Consider the following 17950-nt stretch of genomic DNA (forward strand, 5'->3'; position numbering starts at 1 on the left):
CTTTTCACACGATGGAAAATTTGAACCAAGGACCTTTCGTTCCGCAGCTGCTCACGTTACCACGAGACCACGGCGCTGCTGCGTTCTCGGTCTCCTTGATGTTGCCTATCTTCCCATGAACTACTCAGTTTGTATATTTTGCTTATTTTTTCACAGTTCCACACAACTTCTTCCTGTTTTCTCAATTGATCTGTTTTCAGTTTTTCAAGTCCTATCCACTGTGCCAACTTATAACTAAATCTGAGGGGGGTGCGATGGGGAGGTTCCCTTGCAAGGATAACGGACGGTCAGAGTAAGCAAGACATGCTCATGAGACCCAGAAAATATTAGCTACAGGCTCCCAGGTAGATGCTATTTTTCTTGACTTCCGGAAGGCGTTCGATACAGTTCCGCACTGTCGCCTGATAAACAAAGTAAGAGCCTACGGGATATCAGACCAGCTGTGTGGCTGGATTGAAGAGTTTTTAGCAAACAGAACACAGCATGTTGTTCTCAATGGAGAGACGTCTACAGACGTTAAAGTAACCTCTGGCGTGCCACAGTGGAGTGTTATGGGACCATTGCTTTTCACAATATATATAAATGACCTAGTAGATAGTGTCGGAAGTTCTATGCGGCTTTTCGCGGATGATGCTGTAGTATACAGAGAAGTTGCAGCATTAGAAAATTGTAGCGAAATGCAGGAAGATCTGCAGCGGATAGGCACTTGGTGCAGGGAGTGGCAACTGTCCCTTAACATAGACAAATGTAATGTATTGCGAATACATAGAAAGAAGGATCCTTTATTGTATGATTATATGATAGCGGAACAAACACTGGTAGCAGTTACTTCTGTAAAATATCTGGGAGTATGCGTGCGGAACGATTTGAAGTGGAAAGAGCATACAAAATTAATTGTTGGTAAGGCGGGTATCAGGTTGAGATTCATTGGGAGAGTGCTTAGAAAATGTAGTCCATCAACAAAGGAGGTGGCTTACAAAACTCTCGTTCGACCTATACTTGAGTATTGCTCATCAGTGTGGGATCCGTACCAGATCGGTTTGACGGAGGAGATAGAGAAGATCCAAAGACGAGCGGCGCGTTTCGTCACAGGGTTATTTGGTAACCGTGATAGCGTTACGGAGATGTTTAATAAACTCAAGTGGCAGATCTGCAAGAGAGGCGCTCTGCATCGCGGTGTAGCTTGCTCGCCAGGTTTCGAGAGGGTGCGTTTCTGGATGAGGTATCGAATATATTGCTTCCCCCTACTTATACCTCCCGAGGAGATCACGAATGTAAAATTAGAGAGATTAGAGCGCGCACGGAGGCTTTCAGACAGTCGTTCTTCCCGCGAACCATACGCGACTGGAACAGGAAAGGGAGGTAATGACAGTGGCACGTAAAGTGCCCTCCGCCTCACACCGTTGGGTGGCTTGCGGAGTATAAATGTAGATGTAGATGTAGATGCTGATGCCACTAAGTACGAACGGGTTGTCTTCAGTCTTTTAGTGCTAATTTCATTCTCCCCTCTAGTGTGATCGGGCTGACAGCTGCCATATTGCTGCCGTTCAGACAAATGATGTTGAAATATATACATGTAGTGTATTTAGTTTCAAGAGATTTCAATAGCAGTATTAAAATACAAAAAAATTATTCCATTTGATGATTTGCAATAAACCATTGACGGGGATGGTGCGGCTGTTGCTAAAAAGCACATCTGCCAACACCCTCGACGTCAGCTTCCAGTAAATGCCACGGGAGTAGGGAGGAAGTAGGAAGACTGGAGCAGTGAGGTGTCGTAGGGTAGCACAGATAAATGTCTCGCTATGTCTGGGAGTGCGAGAATGATAGTGACCTTTTAGACGTTTCTTTCCGGCCACGAGGGCGACGGCGTTGGGCGGCCGCGGCAGATGATGCATCGAAGGCGCCGCCGAGCCGAGCTGTCATCAAGGTTGCTAATAAAATGATTAATCATATCGTTGTCGATGTACTTCGGTTTGAACCAAGCTTCAAAAGACCGCAGTCGGATAACGAACGAAATGTACCGTGTCCTTATCAAAACCCCTGTAGCGGAAAACTTATTTCTCGTAGCCAGATGGGCCTTAGAACCTGTCTCCTCCCGAATATGATTCCATTTCCTTCACCGCAGGTATTTTGTGAGTGCTCTTATCTAATTACTCTGAAGAACCAAAGAAACTGGTACACCTGCCTAATATCGTGTAGGGCCCCCGCGAGCACACACAGAAGTTCCGCAATACGACATGGCATGGATTTGACTAATGTCTGAAGTAGTGCTGGAGGGAAATGACACTATTAATGCTGCAGGGCTGTCCATAAATCCGTAAGAGTACGAGGGAATGGAGATCTCTTCTGAACAGCAGGTTGCAAGGCATCCCAGATATACTCAATAATGATCATGTCTGCGGAGTTTGGTTGCCAACGAAACTGCTTAAGTTCAGAATAGTGTTCCTGGAGCCACTCTGTAGCAATTCTGGACGTGTGGGGTGTTGCAGTGTCCTGCTGGATTTGCCCAAGTCCGTCGGAATGCACAATGGACATGAATGGATGTAGATGATCAGATAGGATGCTCACGTACGTGTCACCTGACAGAGTCGTATCTAGACGTATCAGCGGTCCCATATCACTCCAACTGCTCACGCCCAACACCATTACAGAGCCACCACCAACTTGAACAGTCCCCTGCTGACATCGGGGTCTATGGATTCATGAGGTTGCCTCCATACCCGTACACATCCATCCATCGATACAATTTTAAATGAGAATCGTCCGACCAGGTAACATGTTTCCAGTCATCAACGGTCCAATGTCGGTATTGACGGGCCCAGGGGAGGCGTAAAGCTTTGTGTCGTGCAGTGATCAAGAGTACACGAGTGGGCTTTCGGTTCTGAAAGTCCATATCGATGATACTTCGTTGAATGGTTCGCACGCTGACACTTGTTGATGGCCCAGCATTGAAATCTGCGTAATTCAGTATTATGAATCTGAACGTTTGGTTCTCTTGCATCCAAATGAAGCAGTTTTGTTGTTCTCTTCACTTCTAATCCCTTCGAAACTCTTATGAATCGATAACTGAACAGTTTCATATAAGAAGGACTTCGGACACGCGTTAGACGCGAATGGGATTCAAATACAAAACTTTTCCGAGAATATGTTAAGGTAAATGGGGTTATATTTTCTTTTAAAAGTGTATGATTTATTTCCTTCCTACCGTTGTCTAGTGCGAATGGTGCCCAGCTTAAACTTCGAATTCTTTTCGTTATTTCTCAGTAGTGTGTAATCTGGGTATCTTTCCTAGTTTAGGAAGACACGTTAGTGCACGTGCATCTTTGTTCGGTTCCTGTTTTTACGTCACGAGTCTCTCATACTGTGTTTACTTAGATTTTACTTTGTTACTTTTTTATTTGTATTATGGATTTGCCGCCTCTGTCTAATGTCAGCAGTTCTGCATACTTAAACACCTTCTACCATTTTTGGTTAACCGGCTCAAGTTTTTTATTCTCTGTAAACAGTGAAGCAACTACATATTTTTAAATGGGACCTTTTGGTCATACTGTTAGCGTTTGCGTCTCTTGAAAAGAATAATTTAGTAATAAAAGGATAACTTTTTTTAAATGTGATCATGTTTTCAGTTTGATGCAAATTACGCGCTGTCCAAGAGGCCAGTAGAGGTGAAAGTGCGCTGTGCCACCACTATTGTTCCTGACAATTATCTGTATTTACCAAAAATTTCTGTGGAAACCGTTATGAGCGTTATTCGAATTTACTTCTCTTTTCTAACGTTGTTGAATGAAAGTGATATCGCTCTATTTATGGGAACTGCAGTTGTATCAGTACCTTGGTGAGGAAAACAGTTACGAACACTAACTATAAAGCAAGTTACTGGTGTTATTTCCCATAGTAGACTCTTCTCGAAAACCTGGTTTCGTTGACTTGTGACCCATCTACACTGTCTTGGGAATCTACTTTATATGGATCATTTTGAAGGCAATAGTGTATACCTTAAAGAAGATTCGTTCGAAAGAGATAGTAGATCGTTGTGAGACGTCCAGATAAGTACTGTCATTCTGATAGCTAAACATCTCGATATCGGATTGCACCTCCACTCTTGCTAGAAGAGTCGAAGCCATAGCTCCGTTTGCTTTCTTACTGAGGAGGAGAAACACAGTGAACTGGAGTGTAGAGACCTCCCAGCCAATCTAATTATTGTGCCGAATTCGCCATTAAAAATATTTTAGTTTTTGTTCAATTGAAATGTATTGTGGCGTATGTTTCAGGTAAGATCGTCACCTCAGCAGAGCTCGTTTGTTTACCCGAGCTGATGACTTACGAACCTAGCTCATAAGCAGTCGACATGCACTTCATGTAGGGAATCGAGAGTACCCTGTTGGCTGCCGTAGAATACCGGCGGCTGAAACCACAAGGTCCCTCTTGCACCAGCATGCAGCCAGCAAGGACGTGTTTCCTTCCTAATTCCTCGTCGACCTGGGTCCCATATGACAAAGTTTCATTTCTAAAAAAATACCATTTCGACCTCGCCAAGGCAGGCGGGCCGCCGTCTTTCTAAGCAGCTTAGGCGCGATCAGCTGTACTCCATATAAGAAATAAACTTCCTTGTGAAACGTGAGATATATTCTCGTTTAGCCCCCATCCCTACCTTGCCTTTCCTGACCAGGCTCACTTTGCACATGCACAGGAGGTATTTGTGGCTCAGAATATGACGAAGTTTTCTGTCTGTTCTTGACGCTCCAGAAAGGACGCAACTCCATTGGAAGGGGTACATGAGAACGTGCCAGTGTGACCCACCTTGGGAACGTCGGAGGTGATTCTCGGACAGATGCGTGGCGATAATGAGGAGTGTGATGTCGCACACGGGGGCAGGCGGCGGCAGATGCTGGCCACGACACGGCACGTGTCTCCAACCTTCTGCAGCACGCGCCGCGCACGTGTGCCACAGCGGCAGCGGGGCCGCTAAATTTAAACAAACCCACACCTTCCGCCCTCCGCCACCGCCGCCGCCGCTGCCACCGCTCACCTGCCCGTCCGGGGCTGCCATAACCTCCCAGCCACCTTCGCACTCAGGGGCTGGTCACTTTCAGAAACGTCCCTCTCTGTAAGAGCCAACGAACGATATTGTCTTACTACCTGAAAAAGAGAGTGGCTTTCTTAGCCCAAGAAAAATTAAAAGTAACGATAACTCTTATGTATAATGGACATATGACGGTGTAACGTTAAAAAAAAGAAAAAAGAAAACAAAACAGCGTGTGATTGAGTCAGACGTGTCTGTGAGCTCCACAGCAAGCTGTACAGTCTTCCTGCTGAGCGGCTCTGGGCGCGACAAGGCATAGGAGAAGAGGTTGAAGTCGCTGTAGGGAAAGTGCGACCAGCTTACCGGCAGTCGCCATCCCAAACAAGATGCAGGGGGAACCAGCTCTCCCGCCATGCGCTGGTAAGTCAACAAGTAATGCAGAACGGAATCATCGTCTACTGTTTTGAACATTATGGACGTCCGTAACAATTACTGAGAGAGGTGGCGCAGTGTCTAGCACACTGGACTCGCATTCGGGACGACAATGGTCCAAACCTACGTCCGCATTTTTTCATGATTTGCCTAAAATCGCACCAGGCAGATGCCGGGATGCTTCCTTTGAAAGGGCACAGCCGATTTCCTTCCTCATCCTCTCACAATCCCTGCATGTGTTCCGTCTCCAATGACCTCGAGATCGATAGGACTTTCAACCCCAACATTTTTTTCGTAACTGTTAACGTTGTCATCTTTGATACTCGCACGCACACACACACACACACACACACACACACACACACGCACGCACGCACACACACACACACACACACCCGACCCGCATACTCTTGTTCATTCAGAGGCATCCGTTTCACGGTGTGTGGTAACTTGCCAAAACAAATCATTGCTGATATCGCATTCCAGAGAAGACACTGATCCGTCCATTGACCTGGAGCCCTTTTGCTAACTCTCCTCCCTGCCATGTAAAGTGAGCGGTACTGACGTGCAGATGGAGCTCCCCGGACACAGTACTCGACGACGTTATCCTTCTAGCGGCTACAGCAAGTCACAACAATTACCTACTCCCTTTTCACTACAGCTACTCTGAAAGTGTTTTGCTCATCTCCGTTGTGATTAGAGGAGCTGTCAGTCTTGCTGGTAAAGCTGAATTCTGTTAATAGTGGCCGGCCGTTGTGGCCAAACGGTTCTAGGCGCTTCAGTCCGGACCCGCGCGACCGCTAATATCGCAGGTTCGAATCCTGCCTCGGGCATGGATGTGTGTGAAGTCCTTAGGTTAGTTAGGTTTAAGTAGTTCTAAGTTCTAGGGGACTGATGCCCTCAGATGTTAAGTCCCATAGTGCTCAGACCCATTCGAACCATGTGTTAAGAATGCTGTAATCACAAAGCATGCCTTTAATATGTTTATTACAGCACTTCCCACGAAAACGCGCAAATAGTAGGCAATGAGGTGAATAACCGTAACAGACCTAACAGGTTTTTAAATAACGAAAGTATCATTGCATATATATGTAAGATAATTAAGGCAGTCGCTGACGATCCTAGCGATGTAGACTTGACACTCATGAAGTGATCATACTAATGTGTCACCACAGATATTTGTCTTTTCGTTTTACTTGAGGAAACTAACGTTATTTCATTTTCTTCTTCAGTGTTGCTGTTACTGAGTTCTGTTAATTAGTACTGACGTCATTTTCTCGCATTTCACAGGTCTCTGACAAAAGGATGAGCCGAGTCAGCGGCCACATCTGAGGTGAGTGGACGTTTTCAAAACGTATCTTTTATTGACATGGAAGTAGCGAGCTGGAATGTGTTTATGCATCGCTTCAGTTAGCACATAACGAAGAACAAAAATTACACTGAAATGGGATATAAACAAATCTCTGCTTTTGAAGAGAGGTAAACAAGATGCAAATCTAAATATTTCGAAAAAGCTTTGGAATGGCGGAGCTCTGTACCTTGCATGAATTTCAGGAACGACATCTTAATTTATATAAATCATGAATTTGTGTACAGCATGTATGGTACTTTACACGTAATATGGTCACAGAATTTATTGATAGGAACAACATACTATACCTGCATCTACATACTACAAGTTCTTTACTACCACTGTCATTACTTTTATCAATGCAGCAATTATTATTATTATTGTTATTATCATCACCATTATTAGTGGCTGCAGCTGCAGTAGTACAAGAAATGCAACTGATAAATTTTTTAGTTTATACATGCCAGTCGGCCGCTGTGGACGAGCGGTTCTAGGCGCTTCAGCCGCAACCGCGCGACTGCTACGGTCGCAGGATCGAATCCTGCCTCGGGCATGGATGTGTGTGATGTCATTAGGTTAGTTAGGTTTAAGTAGTTCTAAGTTCTAGGGGACTGATGACCTCAGATGTTAAGTCCCATAGTGCTCAGAGCCATTTGAACCATACATGCCAACAAGTCAACACAATGATGAGGAAGTAGAGGAATATTATGAAAAGATTGATGAAATTATGGATAAAGAAAAAAGAAACACCTGCATCGTCTAATCGGGGTTTTGAATGCAGAATAGGAGACGGGAAAGAAGAGGGAGTGCTTGGAAGATTTGGATTGGGAAATGGGAACGGTAAGGGTTAAAGGCTGGTTAATTTCTGCAGAGAAAATACGCTTGTGATTGAAAACACATTGTATGAACACCACAGAAGCCGAAGATAACATGGATATCTAGGTTGAATGATGACAAATATCAAATTGATTGTATCATATCAGAGTAGGTCCAAATGGTTCAAATGGCACTGAGCACTATGGGACTTAACAGCTGAGGTCATTAGTCCCCTAGCACTTAGAACTAATTAAAACTAACTAACCTAAGGACATCACACACATCCATGCCCGAGGCAGGATTCGAACCTGCGACCGTAGCGGTCAGGCGGTTCCAGACTAAAGCGCCTAGAACCGAGAGTAGGTACAAAAACTGCACGAAGAATGCCAGAGTATACCCCCGAGGAGACATAGATTCAGAAGACAAGTGGATGGTGACGGGCTTGCAAATAAGATTGAAGAGAGTGAGAGGCCGAAAACCAAGAGAGATATTTGAGATAGAGAGACTAAAGGAAGAAGGAAAGGATGCTGAGTTGGGAAACACGTTTACGTCAAAATGGAATGAAGGACCCAAAGAAGAAAGTGCAAACGAGAAATCGGAGAGGATGCGACATAACCTTAAGGAATCTGCAGAAGAAGTATGGGTGAAGACAGTACAGGTTAAGATGGGAGAAAGAAGGAAGACAGTAGGAACTGAAGAAAGAAAAAGGATTTAGAGAAAGCTGAATTATGAATTAAGGAGAGAAACAGAACAGGCAAGAAAGACATGGATGAAAGAGAGGTGTAAAGAAAAATAGAAACTAGAAAATGAAGGAAAATATGAAATAATGTATAGATTAGTTATTGACCTAGTCTTCGACGCAAAGAAAAGTAGGAAAGAAGTTGTGGTACTATTATTCATAGACTGGAGGAATTGCTGGGAAGGTTGCAAGACTATGTAGAGTGCCTATATAAGGCTGATCAAAAACCAAACGATACTGAATTAGAAGAGGAGATGAGAGTTGAAGAGGATAAAGGATGCTGCATCCTGGAAAGAGAAGTAGAAAGCGATTTAAGAGAGATGAAAAATTTCAAAACAAATGGAATTAATGGATTACTAGCAGAGTTGTTCAAGAGTATTAGAGGAGTGGTGGTGTGAAAGAGTTAACACATCTATGTAACTAGATGTATGAAGAAGGTGAATGGCCGATGACTTTCTCTTGGCAATAATGATACCGACTTAGAAGAAAAGGAATGCCAAGAAATGAAAGGATTTTAAAACTATGATTTGATTCCTCATGCAGCAAAAGTTTTGTTAAGCGTGATAAACAGAAGAGTTTACGGAAGACGGGAAATACAGTTTTGCAGTGGAACAGTACGGGCCGGCCTCTGTGGTCTAGCGGTTCTAGGCGCTTCAGTCCGTAACCGAGCTGCTGCTACGGTCGCAGGTTCGAATCCTGCTTCGGGCATGGATGTGTGTGATGTCCTTAGGTTAGTTAGGTTTAAGTAGTTCTAAGTCTAGGGGACTGATGACCTCATATGTTAAGTCCCATATAAATTAGAGCCATTTGAACAACTTTTTTTGGAACAGTACGTACACACATAAAAACAAAGTTTTGCATCACCCCGGTTCCCAGAACTCCTGAAGATAGATGTTGACTGTGGATATTGTATCACAGACACAGTCCCTTTGTGTGTTTATAGATGTCACTAAACCTGCCCAAAGATGTAAACAACCATGCATGAAGAGCGCCTATTAGACGGAGGGGGTCCGACAGCCGATCAATTCGTCATTCCACCAGGAAGGAGGTACACGGCTCGTGTTGTCTGTAGTTCAACCATGCCTAGACGGTCAACACCGCGGGAAGTGTCCAGGCGTCTCGAAGTGAACCAAAGCGATGTTGTTCGGACATAGAGGAGATACAGAGAGACAGGATCTGACATCCCTCGCTCAGGCCGCCCATGGGCTACTACTGCAGTGGATGACCGCTACCTACGAATTACGGCTCAGAGGAACCCTGGCAGCAAAGCCACCATGTTGAAAAATGCTTTTCGTGCAGCCTCATGACGTCATGTTACGACTAAAACTGTGCGCAATAGGCTGCATGATGCGCAACTTCATTCCCGACGTCCATTGCGAGGTCCATCTTTGCAACCACGACACCATGCAGCGTGGTACAGATGGGCCCAACAACACGCCGAATGGACCGCTCAGGTTTGGCATCACGTTCTCTTCACCGATGAATGTCGCATATGCCTTCAAACCAGACAGTCATCGGAGACGTGTTTGGAGGCAACCCGGTCAGGCCTTAGACACACTGCCCAGCGAGTGCTGAAAGGTGGAGGTTCCCTAATGTTTTGAAGTGGCATTATGTGGGGCCCACGTACGCCGCTGGTGGTCATGGAAGGCGCCGTAACGGCTGTATGATACATGAATGCTATACTCCAGCCGATAGTGCAACCATATCGGCAGCGTATTGGCGAGGCATTCGTCTTCATGGACGACAATTCGCGCCCCCATCGTGCATATCTTGTGAATAACTGCCTTCAGGATAACGACATCGCTACACTAGAGTAGACGGCAAGTTCTCCACATATGAACCCTATCGAACATGCCTGGGATAGATAGAAAAGGGCTGTTTATGGACGACGTGATCCAGCAACCACTCTGAGGGTTCTACGCCGAATCGCCGTCGAGGAGTGGGACAATCTGGAGAACAGTGCCTTGGTGAACTTGTGGACAGAATGCCACGACGAATACAGGCATGCATCAATGCAAGAGGACGTGCTACTGGGTATTAGAGGTACCGGTGTGTACATCAATCTGGACCGCCGCCTCGGAAGGTCTCTCTGTATGATGATACAACATGCAATGTGTGGTTTTCATGAGCAATAAAAAGGGGAGAAATGATGTTTATGTTGATCTCTATTCCAATTTTCTGTACAGGTTCTGGAACTCTGGGAACCGAGGTGATGCACAACTTTTTTTCGATGTGTGTATTTAGAAGAGTGAAAGGTACAGGAGATGCTGTTGGACCGCCGGAAACTGTAGTTGAGAGATACAATGAAAGAGAAGGGGAAGTTTATACACTTTTCATTGACTTGAAGAAAGCCTTTGATAGAGTAAAGTGGAATAAATTAATGGACTTCATAAGGAAGAATGCACTCGAGTAGAGAGATTGAAGGCTGATTAAAAACCTATAACCTCACGAGAAAATACGAGTACAGATTGAAAATGACATGACAGAGGAAAGCACAATTGGGAGGGGAGTGCCGCTGTAACCTTCCCCTTCCTAATCGGTCTTTTGGATTGCAGTATTAATGACCGTGTATGCCTAATGAAATTTTACAATGAGTAATGCTATTGTTGCCGAAGGAAAATATTACCGGTTTGTTGGAGGAAAGTGTACAACAGACCTTTCTGAAGGAAGAATCTATTCTAAACTAATATGAATACTAATAGCAATTTTGTAATGGGTGGAATGTAGTGCATTCGGGGGGAAGAGAACCACGAAATATTTAATACAAAAAATACCGATCAGTAAAAAAAAAAGGATAATTAAACAGTCGCCAGCCCACTAGGGCAATGAATATTCAAAATCCTAAGAAAGGTAATGGCAAAGAAAATTAAGCAAATAATCACTGGCGTGGCAACAAAAGGTGTCACGCTTTTCCACACCACAATAATACACGAGAAAATAAATGAAGAAAGCATTGAGTTTCAGTTACATATTCTGAAATACTAAATTTTGAAAGCAAAGTTAAATCAGTGACTGCAGCTGAAACTTTGTTTCTTAAAAGATGACTTCCAGTAACGTCAGCGCAACGTTGCAAAATTTGGAAAAAACCAAGCAATTTACTTTGAATTATGAGAGATAATTATGAAAGATGGAACTGAATTTACTTTAAGCAAATTAGCAACTAATTTACTTTTATCATAGGAGCAATAAAATACGTACCAAGTCAGCAGAAGTCACACTTTAAGCGAAATACAGAATAAATGAAATTGCGCACTCTTAATTTATGCTGTATCTTTAGTTACTAGTTTATCGAGTGAAATTTTACGTTACTTTAAGTAAGTGGAGTTGATTCTCAAAACTACAAATTAGTTAAGCTTCTATTATTCAATAAAAGAATGAACAGTTACTGAGGCAGCACATTACAGTTTGTTAAACAAGAGCCACTCGGCAATGCCTGTTCAATATTAGTTATACCCTTGTCAGTTAACAGTCTTACGATACTGTAGCTGTGCAGACGACGAAGAATGTAGCCGACGTCAATGCTGAGCTGCTGTTTCTGCTGCTGATTGAGAACCCCGAGTCGTCTCCAGAGCCGCGGATGATTATGGGATAGGCAATAGTTAGAATTGCAGCTTCCTCCGCCTTCCACTCCTACCGTGCTCTCAATACTCGCTTTTTAATAAAGTAGGTGCGCCTACATTGGCGCCATCATAAATGAGCATGGCGTCTGAAGGAGCGCCCAACAAATACTTCCGTATTCTTTCAAGACTCAAGCTGCTGTGTTCTCTCTCTGCCCGCAGCGTGACATAGACTCTCCATAAATCTACATCTACATGGATACTCTGCAAATCACATTTAAGTGCCTGGCACAGGGTTCATCGAACCACTTTCACAGTTCTCTGTTATTCCAATCTCGTATAGCGCGCGGAAAGAACGAACACCTATATCACCTCTGTCCGAGCTCTGATTTCCCTTATTTTATCGTAGTGATCGTTTCTCCCTATGGAGGTCGGTGTCAACAAAGTATTTTCGCATTCGGTGGAGAAAGTTGGTGATTGGACTTTCGTGAGTAGATACCGTCGCAACGAAAAACGCCTTTCTTTTAACGATGTCTAGCCCAAATCCCGCATCATTTCAGTAACACTCTTTCCCATAGTTCGCGATGATACAAACGTGCTGCCCTTCTTTGAACTTTTTCGATGTACTCCGTCAGTCCTATCTAGTAAGGATCCCACAGCGCGCAGCAGTAATCTAAAAGAGGACGGACAAGCGTAGTGTAGGCAGTCCCCTTGGTAGGTCTGATACATTTTCTAAGATGCCAATAAAGGATTGTAGCAACCTGGAGTGGCAATTACTACAAGCAAGAAGTGGGTTTTTGAACCCTGTTACACTCGCTAAGCGGTTACGTTGCCATCAGAGAAAGCACTTACACATCCACAGCACAGAATAAGATGTGCACAGTAATGGCAGCAGAAACTTGAAATAAGGAAGACTAATCATATAACATTTTCTAAACCAACACTGAAGAGATATAGTCTGGAGCCGAACGACCGCTACGGTCGCAGGTTCGAATCTTGCCTCGGGCATGGATGTGTGTGATGTCCTTAGGTTAGTTAGGTTTAATTAGTTCTAAGTTATAGGCGACTGATGACCTCAGAAGTTAAGTCGCATAGTGCTCAGAGCCATTTTAACCATTTGAAGAGATATAATGACTACCACTGAAATGCACTCGTGGTCTACATTAAACTCTCCCGGACAGTAGCTGGTACAGAACAATTTGAAAATGCTTCCCACAATACGTAAGTAGGAAAGAATTATTTCTAATGACCACTGATACGGCAGAAGCAGGACCCGATGTTGAAGGAAGTAATGCCTGCAGATTTGGCGGCGAAAGACTACTTCATCTTTCGTCTGGGTATTCACGGGATTATGCGCGTAAACTACTAAGGAAATTCGAACCAGCTTTCACGTAAAAATTGCGAATGTTCGTCATCGCTGTACAAGCCGCTCTCAAAAAGACTATGAATATAATATCAGATTCGAAAAAAAGAGGTGTGCAATATACAGTCATTTTTAAGGCTCTTTCCTGGAAGCACTGAGAGTAAACCTTGATAAACGGAACGAAAAAAGTACCCACAATTAGGCTTCTGATAGTGGTTTGTGGAGTATAGGTTTATTTACGCCGCTTTTTTTAATGTGGTACATCTACACAATGCCGAAGAGTTTTCTATTTGAAAGAGGTATGTAGTCGACGTCACTGTCTTTTGGCCTGCAGATAGAACGCCACTGGCTACAGCCGTGATGCAATGTCTGCGAGTTCAGAGTTTGCAGGTTTTAGTCGAACACGTGACTGAACGCGCGAAGTAAACCATTAATCAGTCACGCCAAGAAAACGCGAGAGATCACAAGGCTGTGATCATAAACGCTTGCCTTCTTCATCTATTCTCCTTGTTCCGTTACTACGACGTGTTAGGGAACTCACGTACTTGAGCGATATTGTAGTGGAGGTCGCAATAGTACTCCACACTGCGTCTCTTTCGTTCACAGACAGCTCCGAGCTTTCTTGTCGCTTTATTTCCAACTGTGGACAGTAGATATAAAAAGAAACAAAATTGTTGCAAGTGGCGGATCTGCGATGTGTGCTGAAGAGAAGACGGCGGCGCGGCTGTTGAAGGCGGCACACGCGTGCCACGCAGGCAGAGGGCAACGTAGGATAGGGCAGAGGAGACGGCACAGTAGTATAGGTAGCGGCAGCAGCAGCAGTAGCAGTAGTAATGTGCCGGCAGGGGGTGGGCTGCTACCGGTGGCGCAGCTTCCGCATTAAATATGGAGACCGCTCGCCGCGGCCGCCCACCGCCCCTAGCTGCCTAGCCGGCTGGCTGCGCTCTTGACCTGCCCCTGCTGGCGCCTCACGCCTTCTGCTGCTCACCGCAGCCAACCCTCCCCGGCCCTCTGTCCCCTGCCACGTGTATCTTGCCTTATTCTTTGTGTATCTCTAATCAACATTAAAATAATGCCCGACACTAAAGTCAGAAAACACTACGAAGGACTTTGGGGAGAGGGCACTGCAATCACCGACGGTTACACCAACTGGAGGTATGTGAACGATAATGTCGTAATGTGGCCTTATGGAGAAGATAAATTAATGGAGTTTTTACACCACGTCAACTCCATAAGAACATCCAGTTCAATATGGAAATAGATAAAGGTGGTTGTGTGCTTTGCTGGACGTTTTGGTCAGACGGAAGAATGACAGGTCTCTCGGGTGTTCAGTTTATCGTAAGCCCACACATACCGTGATGTATTTACAATCGTCGTGTTGTCATCACCCGTCGCAAACTATGCGCGAGTCTCGGATGCAGATACGCTGAAAAAAAGTCGCAGCACCAAGAAGGAGTTGTGCGACATAATTGAAAGCTGGTAGAGGTATTTCTCCAAATGAAAGATTACGTCTATTCAGATTTCGCGCCAGACGCATGAGTGGCGCTAGTAGCGCCACAACGAGGATGCGAATCAATTTTGCTTTAAATGCACGCTGTAACGGTCGAGAGCGGTAGTTCCCTGTCGGATTGGACGTGGTGAGTTGATGTTAGTCAAGAATGCCGTAAAGGCGACAAAGATGTCTTTATCAGCACCTCACTGAGTTTGAATAGGGTCGTGTAATATGTCTACAAGGTGCTGGATGTTCTTTCTGCGATACTGCAGAAAAAACTTGGCAGGAATATAGCCATTGTACACGACTGCTAGCAGCGGTGGTCACGAGAATGTTCGGTTGGAAGAAGAGTGAGCTCCGGACCACCACCAGGCACTACCGGGAAGGATGACCATCATGTCTGGCGCATCGTACTGCATCTGCAGCAGCAATCTGAGCAGCAGTTGGCACCACAGTGACACAAAGAACTGTTACAAATCGGTTACTTCAAGGACAGCTCTAGCCGTAATGTGCATTCCACTGACCCCGAACCACCGCCATTTGCGACTTCAGTAGTGTCAAGCGAGAGCTCATTGGAGGCAGACGCACCCTGACTGCAAATTTGTACCTCAGTCTGGTGATTCGACCTGTTGCGCTACCATTCATGAACAGCGTTCCAGGGGGTGTTTTCCAATAGCATAACGCTCGCCCGTATACACTATTGTAACCCAACATGCTCTATAGCAGTGATTCCCTACATTATTACAATATTACCCCTCAGCGCAATGAGACATTATTTAGTACCCCCTCCCTTCGCCCCCCCCCCCCTGCCATTTGTTGCCCTCTCTTCCTCAAATGGTTCAAATGGCTCTGAGCACTATGCGACTTAACTTCTGAGGTCATCAGTCGCCTAGAACTTAGAACTAATTAAACCTAACTAACCTAAGGACATTACACACATCCATGCCCGAGGCAGGATTCGAACCTGCGACCGTAGCTGTCCCGCGGTTCCGGACTGAGCGCCTAGAACCGCTAGACCACCGCGGCCGGCTCCCTTCCTCACATTATCACCAACTTTAGCACGTAACTGAACTTTACAACGGAAGACTTTTCTTGGAACACTTTTATTTTTAAAATGATGAAAGATGAATGATATTTAGTTTGTGTGTGTGTGTGTGTGTGTGTGTGTGTGTGTGTGTGTGTGTGTTAGAGTGAACGAGGAGGGAATTCGTGCTGCTTCGCAAGTGCTGCCCAAAACTCCTTCTCAGAAAAGAAAGCTAACTATCCAGAGTGAGTGTACACATTTGCTACAAAACATATTCCCTATGCATTACTTCTCTCCATTGAAGCAGTTGCTTTACGTGCACACTGCAACCACATTTAAAATCAAACAAGTTCAAAATGGTTCAAATTGCTCTGAGCACTATGGGACTTAACAACTGAGGTCATCAGTCCCCTAGAACTTAGAACTTCTTAAACCTAACTAACCTAAGGACATGACACACATCCATTCCCGAGGCAGGATTCGAACCTGCGACCGTAGCGGTCGCGCGGTTCCAGACTAAAGCGCCTAGAACCGCTCGGCCACATCGGCCTGCCCAAACAAGTTCAAATGTGTGCGCAATACTTACTGTTCGTAAATCACTTCATTGCTGCTCCCCTTGCTTTTAAAATGGCAGAAATTGGGCGACGTCAGTTGGTAATGCTTTGTGTCTAACCACTGTAATAATAATAATAATAATAATAATAATAATAATAAAACTGTATACAGCACTATAATAGCCCTTGGGGTAATTACTGCGGTGTCGTCCTGTCAATTAATTCATTTATCTGTTTCGAAGCGAGTAATGAAGCAATTTCTAGACTACTGCAGGTACTATCTACAACTTGGAGAAGACATTTCCATGAGGTATTTAGCAATTGTTACGTATTTGTCTCACTTTTATCATGAGCAATATACAGGATAAAGCACAACATATGTGTGTAGTGGGTGGACTGTGTGAGGAACCCGTAACCTCCACCGCATTAATATTACTAATTGAGAAAAAGTAATTATTGATAACTTGTATAATCAGTATTAGAGTCTTATAAAATTGTGATAACAAATAATCTTTTGAATATGAATAAGTTTCGTGACTGAAACAGAGTCGAATCGTTTAGTTTTTACCCCTCAGAAAATTTCATTTTACCCCTTAGGGGCTAGTTACCACCATTGCTTTATAAAGTGTCGATGCGTTCCGTTGGCCTGATCGATCACTAGATGAGTCTCCAGTCGATCTCTCACGAGACACGATCGGACGACAGCTTCATCTGTAAACAGTGCTAACCGTCCTGTATTGACCCACGAAGTGCAATTCGCATTGAACTCCATCCTCAAACTAACATCCGGCACTTGTACAACACAATGCATTTACGTTCGCATGCTTGCATTCAACATTCTGGCGGTCACACCGGTTATTAATGTACCAGCATTTCACATTTGCAATGGCTTAGCTCAGGCTTACTGTAACCTGTGATATTGCATTGTTTATCACTTAAATTTGTTACCTAGGCAAATGCATTCTTGCAATTTCGTTACATTACATTAATTATTTTTGGTGTTGCGATTTCTCCCCGTCAGTGTAGCATGCCTAAACAATTCGCCAACTAAATACAGTATTCACGGAAAATGAATATTCTACCGACCAGATTAACGGGGAACTATCCGTTAAAACCAACACCAGGAGTTGAAAAAAAAATCGCTAGCTTTCATTCCCTTGGTTTCTTTCAAGATAGCTGGAGTTCTCCGGAAGTTTCAGGTGAAAGTGGTTTTTCATCCAATATCTTGGATTCCAGACATTGTGGTATCAATGAAGGACAATTTATTATTGTGAAAGTCTGTTGTTTACAATGTGCCTCGCCATTATTGTATGGCTTACATGAGCCAAAACACACGCACCGTGGAAGGACGCTGCACTGAACATCAAAGCTGCATTCGCCTCTTGCAGTGAACCAAGTCAGCTATTGCTGAACATATATCTCCACAGGACATTCATTGGTGTGTGACAAAACAAGAATTTTCGTCACGGCAACATCTTTTCTGGGCTCCATCAGTAATGAGACCATGGAATACGCATGGCAGAAAATCTGATGAATCGTGGTAGCGGGTGCCAATTGGATAATGCTTGGAACACCATCACTTCCGCAATTTGCTCT

At 44.4% G+C, this 17950-nt stretch overlaps 1 protein-coding gene across 3 annotated transcripts in view; it reads left to right on the forward strand.

Moving 5' to 3' along the window:
- LOC124797867 (myocyte-specific enhancer factor 2) overlaps positions 1-17950 on the forward strand; it is an 896186-nt gene that overhangs the window by 456772 nt on the left and 421464 nt on the right. For all 3 annotated transcript variants that reach the window (XM_047260953.1, XM_047260948.1, XM_047260947.1), the window contains one exon: positions 6749-6791. The gene's annotated coding sequence lies outside the window, so the exon portion shown is untranslated. The remainder of the gene's footprint in view (positions 1-6748; positions 6792-17950) is intronic.

Source organism: Schistocerca piceifrons, chromosome 5, assembly GCF_021461385.2.
Source record: "Schistocerca piceifrons isolate TAMUIC-IGC-003096 chromosome 5, iqSchPice1.1, whole genome shotgun sequence".
Lineage (NCBI taxonomy): Eukaryota > Metazoa > Arthropoda > Insecta > Orthoptera > Acrididae > Schistocerca > Schistocerca piceifrons.